This window comes from Cydia pomonella, chromosome 19 (assembly GCF_033807575.1).
Source record: "Cydia pomonella isolate Wapato2018A chromosome 19, ilCydPomo1, whole genome shotgun sequence".
Classification (NCBI taxonomy): Eukaryota; Metazoa; Arthropoda; class Insecta; order Lepidoptera; family Tortricidae; genus Cydia; species Cydia pomonella.
Window position 1 is genome coordinate 11,874,363 of NC_084721.1, and position 12,588 is coordinate 11,886,950.

A 12,588-nucleotide genomic window follows, 5' to 3' on the forward strand; every position below is an offset into this window, starting at 1 on the left:
CCCTCTCTAAACTTTATCTCAATTTTCCACAATATAAGAGTTAAATATGACTCTCATATTGTGTAACATTGAGATAAAGTAACTGTATTATAAGTTAATAACGTCAGCAGACGAAACCTAGTGAAGTATAAATAAATAAATATATTGGGACAAGCTTACACAAATTGACTAAGTCCCACGGTAAGCCAAGAAGGCTTGTATTGTGGGTACTCAGACAACGATATATAAAAATAAAATAAAATAAATAAGACCCTAATACGACCCTGTACTTGTACCTTCTCAAAGTAGTTACTTACATAATTATTTATGTGATTATTTTGCCTTTTGTTTTGAAATTCCCTTATTGTAAAAAAATAAAAATCACCAACGTTTTGCATTCAAAATATTACAAATGTGGAACTTCTATCGCAATACAAATAATTAATTGTTGCAAAACAACGTGAACCATATAAATAAAATACAAATAAATAAATAAGCGTTCGCAGGCCTACCGCCTAAGCTAACCAAAACCATTCGCCTCACAATGACGGCTAGAAGTAGATATAAGCTGACGTAAGTGAAAGCAAGTCACGCTTAAATCATAATAAACCGTTGCAAGTCTATCTCACAACTATTATATCCACTTTAAAGGTACCCAACATAATAAAACCCTACACACCTTACAACAAAAATCCCTAGCCGTGTACAACTGTTTCCTTGTTACGTACAATAACACGTGAGCTGCGGGGGTGGTGCATCTAATTAATGTAAGATGTGGGGGGAGGGGGAGTGGTACCCGGTAGCGGGCGTTAAGTGCCTCTCGCGGTAAAACCATCATAAACTTGAAGCTCGCCCTGCGAGGTACAGTCGCGACGTGAACCCACTCATACGTATTATAAATAATGAGTATTTAACTAAATAATCGCTCAATTATAACTTTATCTACACATTTTATGAAATTTCCCAGGTTTCAGTTACTATTTTTCTTTTCTTATTCTCTTTTTCTTTGTATCTTAAAGATCTACAATTTAATTTATATTTACAATTCTTGTACAGCACAAGTCACAAAGTCTACCCACCCACAGATGATATTTTATTTTGTGTAAATTCCAGGGATTTCTGTTATTGGATATGCTTATAAGTAGGTACTCATGTTTTATGTACATTATTCATTGTAAACGCTGTAGAACTTCTCAATAAATAAATTAAAATTAATTAAATCACTGAATTAAAAAATCTGTTAACATCATAATATTCTTCTGGCGTTTTTCATAAATAATATAAGCTTGTAGGCCTCAATTAGTTATTAATCGTCTTGATTTGTCATTTTGACTAATATATTTGTAAGAAAGGAATGAAACATTAAACACAACGTAAATTATTGTATGAATAAGGGGTTTCTCTTTTTTTTCTTTACTTCAGGAATCTACTATCAGATCCTGATGACATTATGACAATGGGAACAACTATAAAGTGCCTGTACAAAAAAAGTCTTTCCCAAATCGTACTCTACGACGATGCTTGTAGAGCTTGGTCTGATTCTAATATAATAGAATGTCAAAATTAAGTCAATTGGATAGAAGGGAAGTTAAAGTTCTCTGGAGTTATACTGGATTACGGAAAAAAAGTTAAATTAATAAGATAATCCACTTATATAAGTAGAACTGTGCTGATTTTTATTTTGTTGTAGCTATTTTTTCCTCAGAATTCGATACAATTTAGTGGAGCTCCCTATTCTGTACTATATAAGCGCAATTTTACTGATTGTCCTACAAAATCTTCCTCTGAGCTACGAAAACATATGGTATTTTCGTATCTTGACGGAAAATTAGGTATATACATGATTTTGTCCCAATTTCCTATTTGTTCCGCCGAGAATGAGAAGAACAAAATTAAATCAAATCGAGGAAAAAAACGAACGACGAATGGAAACCCACTTTCGTCAGCCTCTGTACCGCGCCTAGACCACCCGTGCTTGCGTCGGACGTCCTCCAGAAGCGTCTCAGGAGTCTAAGGGCTACGAGAGCTCACATCCTACTGCTGTAGCTAATAACGGCTGATTATTAACTGTTCTGGCTAAGTTTGCTTTTATAATCTTGTCTTTGAGAGCCATCGGCGAATATAGACTTTAATGTCTACGTGATAAGTGTCGTTGACTCATTGCAGCAAGTATGTATGCCTATTTATATATTTTTTTACAGTAGCAGGTGTTGTTGTTTGGTTTATTGACTAGTAGGAATAATTGATTTATGTTTTCTATAAAATATTGAAAACCATACAAGTATTGGGGTGTTCTCACACGCACCTTGGAATTTAATCGCAGATGTAGGTACCTACTCGTACGAGTATATAAGGTGCTAACAAATTAGTTTCCGATCCTTTTACAGCCAATACTCGGCTCCTGGAGTATGTTTAAGTATGAAACATTATAGGTTTTATGATGTTTTTTTGAAGAAAATTGTAAAACAAGCTACGTAATAACAAACTGTTAATGAGATAGGTAATTAAATGAGACCGCATTGAACAGATTCTAGAACATTTTTTACCTAACTCTTAACTGGCCACTTCACGTGGATAAATCAAATGACACGCCGTTGATTATGACATTTAAGAAAAACAGTTAATTGTTATCATGACATGAAGTGTTAAACATCTTGTGCACATGACGACGGTCTGGCCTAGTATATATAGGTAGGTCCCTGACTATGAAGCCGATGGTCCCAGGTTCGAATCCCGGTATGGGCATTTATTTGTGTGATGAACACAGATATTTGTTCCTGAATCATGGGTGTCATCATTAGCAGTTAGCACCTTATATAGGGATAGGGATTTTACATAGAGTATACATTCATGTAACAGTTTTTTTGTTCCTAGTTGCGATAGACTGCACGACTGGCGTGGGTACAACACAATTTCACACCAATGTTCTTGTACTGGCCCACTTAGTTTAGTCCGTAAGGCCCGACGAAGTAATATATGGGTACAACACCAAACACCGGCTATAGCAATTACGCGACAACTTACAATCTAAAAAGAAACGTGAATAAGCGTGCTGTTATCTTATTTAGTGTCTCCGGTTATGTATATTGCATTGCATAATTTTTAAGAAAAAAAAACCTATTGTTGATTTTAGATTTCATACAATTTAAAGACAGCGTCCTACGCCTAATTATGTATAAAAGGAGGTAACATGTTTTTTTTTGTCACTGCACCCACCTTGACACATTTCAGATTTGCCCTATGATGGTTGACTGGTAAGATATCCGCAATAGGGTATTCGACTGTATTTAAGATAAATTATTTCACACCATGCATGAAATAAAGCACCAGATAATTATTAAAAAAAACGAAATAGGATAGAAATATAAAAATGTGCCTCGAAAACCTAACTGCTTGGTAAAGAGAACAAATTGCCAAAAGTGAACTATGCATCATTGAAGAGTTCCGTTCTGTTCATCATCAGCAGTTCCACTTCATCAAATGTCACTTCTACAAATGTAAATACTTGATTTGTTAATGAAAATACTAAGATCACTATATATATGCCTTTAAAATTTGAGGAGTTCGCTCGATTCCTCATGGATCCCATCGTCAGAACTCGAACTTACATTTGTCTTGAGAATTTAATTTACTTAAGCACAGCACAGCGAAGAGGAGAAATCGCCAAACGTGTACTATGCGTCGTTGAAGAGTTCCATTCTGATCATCATCAGCAGTTCCATTTCAACAAATGTCACTTTTTATAATGTAAATGCTTGATTTGTTAAAGAAAATATAAAAATCACTATATGTACGCTTTTCACATTTGAAGCGTTCCCTCGATTCCTTATGGATCCCATTATCTGAACTGAGTTTTGACAAAAACGGGACCAATCTGTATATATATAAATTCAAACAAAAAAATAATTTTCTAAATCGGTTCAGAAATGACGGAGTTATGGAGTAACAAACATTTAAAAAAAAAGCAAAAAAAAACGTACAACCGAATTGATAACCTCCTCTTTTGAAATTTTGAAGTCGGTTAAAAAATTGGCAGTCTGAATATAAAATTGAGTTTGTATCGTTTTTATATCGATAGTATTTTATATCGATTGAAACAAAGCAAAAGCAACTCTGTTCCATTTTATAATGATTTAAAATGGAATGGATATCATTTGTACTAGTAAGTATTAGGACGCCGGAGGTTAAAATATTGGGACCAGAGCAAGAGTAGTCACTTTTTCAAGTTTTGCTCCCCTTTTATATCCATCCAATATAAAAGCACCAATTGTCTATAGGCACATCGATTTTTTTGCATTAGAAAGAACTCCACAGAAGTAAGCGGGCAGTTTTTATCAGGCTCTTTAATTGTTAATAATTATGGAATTATCTAATGTAGCATGGTCAATACTTATATACGTAATTTACTTCAAATTTTTACCGCGAAAAGTGCTCGACTTGGAACAGTTGGAACCAAGTCTTAGAACAAGCTTACTTCTGCGAAGTTATCTCTAATGCTAAAATAAACGAAGTATAGCGACTAGTTGTTTATGATACGAGTATCTAAGCAGTCAATCAAACAAATCAATGTAAGTAAACAATTACGTAACTTTTGGCGAAGCTAGCGAGTGTCTAATTAGGTACACACAATTTGTTTGAGAACATAATCGATATCGGCAATCGATTTCAGTTTGCTCATCGATTTACACAGGGCATTATCGATGGTGTACGAATTTATTTGCTACTACGAAACATGTCAATTTATTGACAATTCAATTCGTCAGCCACTCACGCTTGATTCCAGCGGTGGCATCATGGTTCCATTTATATCACTTGTCACTATGCCCGTCACTTTCGCGCTTACATACTTGTTAGAACGTGACAGGCATGGTGACAAATGATAAAGAGCCGACCATCATAGCCCTACAGAACGGCTACCACCAGTTTGACACTGACATATTTAATACGGCACGTCAGCGAATGTAAAACATGACATATACATACTTTATTTTAAAACACGTACACGTATAATACGTTTAGTTACAGTTAAATGGTTGTATTTTTTGACTAATTAATGACATTTTGTTAAAAATATTCCTAAAAATTATTTGTCAACGTATTGGGCCACCTGTACAAAACAAAAACATCACTGTATTTTAAAATATTACAAGCCGATTTTGTTATTTACTTTCTTACCTACTAAATTGTGATGAAGTTATAATAGTAGAGAAATTTCGTTATTTATATTATATAGATATATTATGTAGGTATATATATATATATATATTGTAAATTGGCTCATCTTATTTAAATTATATTTATAAATACGAATACTAGGTTAAGATATTTTCTTGTTGTACTAACACTCTATGGATACATTGTTTGTCCGAAATAAAGAAAATTTAATTTAATTTTAATTATAACTCGTGAGAGAATAAGAAAGCTTTTTCCCATGTTTTCATAATGATAGTATCATGCAAACGCCTAAAATAACTATACGAGCAATGTTTATAACTGTGTCATACATAAGTAGTCTTCACATTATAACCAGAAAAGAAGGAAGATGCATTTAAGTACTATTAGTTATTCTGTGGCATTTATTAATCAAGCTAGAGAAAAGGTGTACTTACTTACGGCCCCGTAGGCTCGTGTTCTGTCACTCTCACTGAGCATACGTGTGAGCGAGATGAATGTGCGTGCTCGGGACAACGGCTATCATGTTTTTGAATTTTAATTTGTTGTAAGTTTAAAAAACATTCGATGAGTTCCATGAAAAATAAAACTTTGCATTTTTAGAAGCAATTTTTGGTTTTTGTGCATAAATTGTTACAAATTTTGAATGTGCGTTTTTTATTCTATCGAACGAAAGTCAAAAAAACAGGACTCGTATCGATGACGTCACTAGAAAAAATCCTCAAGATGGCTAATTAAAGTGTGCCCTAAAAGCCGACTTTCAAAAACTTCGCTCTCTGAACTAAGGCACCTTAAATGTTACCTATATCGCATTTAAACAAAAGCACTTAGATGGGCGTCGATTCGTCCATCACATATTACGAGTATGTAGTTATGCTTTTGATGATTGACCAGCAAAATAAAGCTCACGTTATACTTACATACATCTCTGACAGCCGTGACCCGTCCCCAGGGGACCGATTTTTGAATTACGAGCACTCAATTTCGTCACTCATAAATGTGTGGAGAACGGCAAATTTATGGAAAGCGACAAAATAGGACATTTGCCGGCCGCGGTCACATACATGGAGGGAGCCACGAGCGCTCGAAACTAAAAAATCGGCCCCTGAATAAAGATTGATAACAATCTAGAAATTACATAATCTAGACTATGCACAATTGCACATGCTTGTCCAAAAGCGTCCTCCAAAACAACGACACTATAAACTACAACAATAGATCTCAACAGCTCCGTCCAGTATCGCTATTTAAAGGTTCCCACTCAAGGTTTAGCGTTAAGGGCCGTTGTTCCCCCTACCGGGCGCGCCATTGTTCATTGCTAGCTAACCAGTGTAAAATTGACCTAAGATCCGTACCTAAGGACTACACCATATTTTTTTAAGTTCTGGGACTTATTTCTCAAACTACTGTGTATTAGTGTTATCATGGAACCCAATATTATTACTAATAACTTTCGAGATATTAGCCCTACGGTCTAGAAAAATCACCGAAATCATGAAAAAATATTTCATTGAAATCTTAGATACTCGTATTAACGAATAAGTAAGAAACATCGATTTCACTATTTCGGTTGGGAACAACCAATTAAAAAGAAGTCTCCAAGTCAGTGGTTGGGCGTCCGTAGACCTCGATTTTTACCGTCTTGCCTAACTTTCAGTCGGTTGAGCACTTGGATGGAAGAAAAGGAAAACCGTATTATTCCCGGATTTCATGTTTCCCTTCATTTATTTATGACGCACCTTTACTACCAATTATTTGGCAATATCATGAAAATAATAACAGCCTGTACCTACGGGTACCTGCCTATATTATCGAAAGTCTTTCATAAGAATATAGTACAAAGATCACACTGTTCTGGTTCGCCCGATACATACAAGTAGGTTACAGAATACAAGCCAAGGGTGCTCAGCTCACGGTTCCCGGCTCCCACGCTCCCATTGTCCGCGCCGCGTGCGCACTTGAAAAACAATCAGCGCGGGAGCAGATTGGAATATTCTAATAGGGAATAGATAAAAAATGGCTGAGATTCCCATTGTCAGTATTGTCACCCTGTAGGTATTTCTAGAGTGCTAAATACGTACGAGTACGAGATACGTCTTTAATGGACCAGACTATTAAAAATCTTCAATTTAAGCCTCATTACCATCTTAAAGATGTCCTAAAAATTGTGCTTCAAGAAAAAATACAAAAAAAAACGTTATAGGGTAGTATTTTTTCTTTGAAATGTATTATGGTTAAGGCTTACTTGAATTCGATTTTCTTGTGAAAAGATATACTTAAATAAAAAATAAATATTATAGGACATTATTACACAAATTGAGTAAGTCCCACAGTAAGCTCAATAAGGCTTGTGTTGAGGAATATTGCAATTAATTACCAGCGCTTTGAAGATATACCTACAAAATTAACATTCTTACAAGAAAAAATACTTTTTGCAAGTCCATTTTTTACGTTCTTACAGTTTCAGTAAATTATTGTCTTCATTTATTAAAACTAACTCACAGTTAGGTTTTCTGCAATACAACTATATAACAAGTTTTAATGTCTATTTAAAACTACTTACAATCCACAAATTACATTCAAAGCCTCATATTAATTAAAAACAAGACTTAACCCGCCGCTGCCCGCGGCCGCAAATTAATTTCGTATTACGCCTGTTAAGCGTTCCCACAATCGCAATACACGGGCATTAAGGTCCCTCGGGCATTTGGGGGGTTTAGCGGGATTACTCCCGCAGTCTTATTGGAGCGAGACGCAAGATGATAGGTAGGTACTTAGAGAATAGAATTCATACATTTTTATTCTAGTTAGTCTTTTTTTTGAGGTGAAAAGTTTTCAACAAGAAAAAAATAAACATGAATTCGTTTGTTTTAGGCTCCCAGCCCATGCCTCCACGAAAATCAAAATTTAACCGAACATTCTCTTCTGACAAGTCAAAAGTCTACACCTCGACATTGGCAGAATTCACCTTGCTAAAACTAGCGAGGAGTAAAAGCCATTTGTGAAAAAAAATTGTATGCTACATTAATTTTACACAATAACAGATGAAACTAATTGATTTTAATTTTTGGAAATGTTGAGACAGTTATTAACTTTTAGTTTGTGTAAGAATGATTCGCACAGAATATGACGACGTATACTTATTGCAAAAAAGTCAGTTCGAGAAAAATAACTACTGCATAAATAATTAATAATATAAACATAAGCTGCTTAACACACTATAAGACCTGTTTGTTTTGATCCTCTATTGCTAGCTGCTATTTTGACGGAGGATCAAAACAAACAGATTTGTTCAAATGTATAGCTTGAATATGAATTTAATTTACTGATTTAATGGAAACATCCTATTCTATCCTTCAAATCTAAATAGAGATAGACTATTGTCTTAATTAATTCGATTCTGGACTGAATCACAGAAAAATCACTTTGACTTGCTTTATAGTACATTCTCGAGGACACGTAACTCGTTCTCGTAGAGTTGTATTTTCATTATCTGAAAAAGCAAAGGAAACAAGATCTTGGGAGGAGACCGAGGGGTAGGGGAGAGGGGAATGTACCTGTGCGCGCGCGTCGTACCTGACCTAGGAAAACAAACATGGCGGCGCGATGACATTAGCGAGGATATTCCTTGTACGGATTATCCTAATAAGAACGAGGATCTTTGAAAACAAGCATTTCGTTGTAAAATTTAACTTATTTAATTTTTGAAATATATTAGTTCCTTTACTTTTGAATCTAGTTTTTGCATGTTAAATGGAATGTAAATAGGTACCACAAAATTGGATTTGTTTACGCATGTCAATGGTTAAATATCTACCTAATAGAAATTCGCAGAACAGTTTTGCATGGGAGATAATAGGTATTAAGTTAGTTACTTCATTTCACATATGTTCTGAATGTATACCTTATTGAATTGAAATGAAAAATGTTTATAGGTATCAGGCAAGCCATAAAAAATACCTTATTATAAAAAGAAATACATTATGGATGTAATGACGCAGTGTCAGTGAGCTGGCCGCGGAACCGCTGGAACCCTTCGGCCAAAACTCCTCGGTGCTGAAGATCGTCTAGTTTAGTCGAAACCTCGGAACGTTACCTACAAAATAATTTCTTTATAATTCGCATTGTGTCGATATTTCGACTACGCGACTTACATACTTATTCGTCTCGTAACACATACTTTTACAATTAATGTTCTCACCCTTCCAGAGATAATTATGTACTAAATGAAATACTCAAAAATAACTATTACGTAACTTACCTACTTAAACCAAGTCCGTAACCCGCACTATTATGAAGGGAAGTTGGCTAGGCCCCCAGGAGTGGGACTGTACAACGGTAAAAATGATAGTCATCGGGATCATCTCTTCTTCCTGGAGAAAGGCATCCAAAAGAGTATCCTTCAATAAAAGTTGTACTAGAGGTAGTTCGTGTCATCCACGATGACGCGCAGATTTGTCAAATCTAACCTTTAAGAGGACGGCTGATTCTCCATACAAACGTGGTCCCCATTTTCCTCTCTGGATATTAACAATATAGAAAATATTTTTACATAATTTGTTAGCTATGCCCCAACGTTTGATTTTTTGCCAGTATTATTATAGAAATAGGCGCGACAAACAGATTTCATACAAAATTTTAAATGCTTCTAACTCCTATAATAATCCAAAATTCGAAAAAATCAAAGCTGTGGTTGAAATACAACAAATTTTGTCAAAATATTTTCAATAATGTTAATCCAGAGAGGAAAATGAGGACTACGTTTGTATGGAAAGGTGATTTCACGCGGGTCCTCCACTTTCGTGCTAATAACATGACATTACGAGTCACGCACGCTCGCGTCTTCGTGAATGACACGATCTGTAACTAGTACCTAACTACTTACTGAGCAAATCATGTCCATACTAACCTACCTGTGCATGAGTGTGATATTTTCATATTTTTGGTGGTGATTTTTTGTGTGATGCGCTAAGTGGTGTGATAGAGACCACCCGCGTTGGAAAACGGCTTTTACGACAAATACGGGAATACCTGCCGTATTATGATATTAAGTAGTAACGTTTATTTTTATAACCGGACTTGGAGGATTCCGATATTTTGCTATTTTAGTCGCCATAAGTGCTTGCCAATAAAAAAATGCTTGAGATGGATGTTAAATCCTAATTTAAATTGACTTCCTAAAGTAAAATTAAATTCAACGGGATTTTGACGACACGAGTAGTAACAGCGCCAGTTATCAGTTTGAAGGGTTAATTGTCTTGCTAAGTGAGTAACGTCGCAAAAATCCAAAGGATCGTGATAAGCATGACTGTTTCGAAATTATTATGGTAGTATTTGTCTGTGGCGTTAATTGTAAAGGTAAATTAAGCGTGTATAACATATAGCACTTCCAAATAAGGTGCCGTGCCAGACCGAAGGTTCATCACATTAGCCAGCACATACTTCATGTTATGACGGTTCATCAAGTAACTACCTACTCTGAATACACATGCAACTAAACTTCTTCGTTTGGGAGTTTGAAAGTAAATGTATGTACAGTCAGATGCAGAGAGAGGTGAACTACATAGACTGATTATATGCACGTGACATATGCATATGACACCTTAGGTTATATGGGGGGGGAGGGAGGGGGGGGAGCCAAGAAACTCAGCAAATATCCTCCAAGGTACTTCTCCAGGCTGTTCTCTAGATCTGGAATGATATCCGCTGTGCTGTGCTCTACCACACAAAGCGAGATGACATTCCACAATGCCCAATAGCTGTCTTTTGAACGTAGTTTAAGGACATACCCGGGTAATCTTTCCACATAATCCTTTCCATACATTATCACAGTCGCACTAATATGGAAGAGTGATAGAGAGAGATAGCTACGATACGCTACGGAGCGTGAACGATTGTAACGTTGGCTACGCGGCCGGTGTATGTTAGAAATGAACCTTTAAGACCCGCATGATTGCCGTGCGAGGCGCGCACATGCGGCGTACGAAAGCCGTTGGTACCCGAAAACGCCCGACAAACGAGTCGGCCATTAGTGCTGTTGACTTAACCATGACTTAACTATACCGACTGAAAAGTTGAGCAACTTTCGTACGTTGGACCGGTTGAAAAGTATTTTTATTCCTTTAATTTAAACTGTTTTTTTTTTTTTTTTTTTTTAATGTTATAGGACATTATTACACAAATTGACTAAGTCCCACAGTAAGCTCAATAAGGCTTGTGTTGAGGGTACTTAGACAACGATATATATAATATATAAATATTTATAAATACTTAAATACATAGAAAACACCCATGACTCAGGAACAAATATCCATGCTCATAACACGAATATATGCCCTTACCAGGATTTGAACCCGGGACCATCAGCTTCGTAGGCAGGGTCACTACCCACTAGGCCAGACCGGTCGTCGAAATGTGTGTATGTATATGTAAGTATATGTATTTGTATCAATGCTATGTATATAAATATATTATTATTTATGTTTATGTCTGTGTATTTCTTATGATTGTATTGTGTTCGTACAGGTACCTAAATGTATCATCTATACCACATGTTTTTGCACCGCCTACGAGTACAACTTATATGCTTTGCCTGAAGGCTGACTGGTAGAGAATGCCTTATGGCATTAAGTCCGCCTTTTGTACATTGTGTTTTCTTATGTGCAATAAAAATAAAATAAATAAACTAAAGTTAAATTAGTTTTTTGAAGGTTCTGTACAATGCGTTTCGTAGTTATTAAAAAGTTAGGCAGGTAGGTGTGTGTTAGGTGGTTGTCCTAATTAGAACCTATCATAAACCAAATAAAGTTGCATTTCTTTTCTTTCAGTGCTTTCTCAAACAAACGAAATTCATCCAAATTTAGATTTAGATAGATACATACATGAGGCATTGTAAAAATGACGATTTAGATATGGAGAGGGAGCGCAGGGCATTGTCAGTTAGAGCGAACATGCTATCCCGCAGATTTGCTCGGTGTACAGATGAAGTCAAAATCACTCTCTTTAAGGCTTACTGTACATCATTGTACACGTCCAGTCTGAGGGTTAGATATACTCAGCGAGCTTACAATGCCTAAAATGACTTACGCATTCAATACAATAATGCTTTTAGGATGCTGTTGAGACTTCCGCGTTTCTGCAGCGCATCGTCCATGTTCGCCGAGGCGCGCACAGACGGTTTTGATGCCGTGTGGCGCAAGAAAACGGCCTCACTGCTTGACAGAGTTCGCGGGAGTAGCAACAGCATTCTAAACATGATAGCTAATAAGCTAGATTGTCCTCTGTTGTGGGCAATGGGTCAGCGGACAAAGTCGTTATTGTTAATAAATTATTTATTTTTTTATTAGGTTACGGTTGCTACTAACATAACTGATAAGCCATAACTAACACATTTATGGACCATATGTTGTCTTTAATAAAGAAATTTTAATATTAATT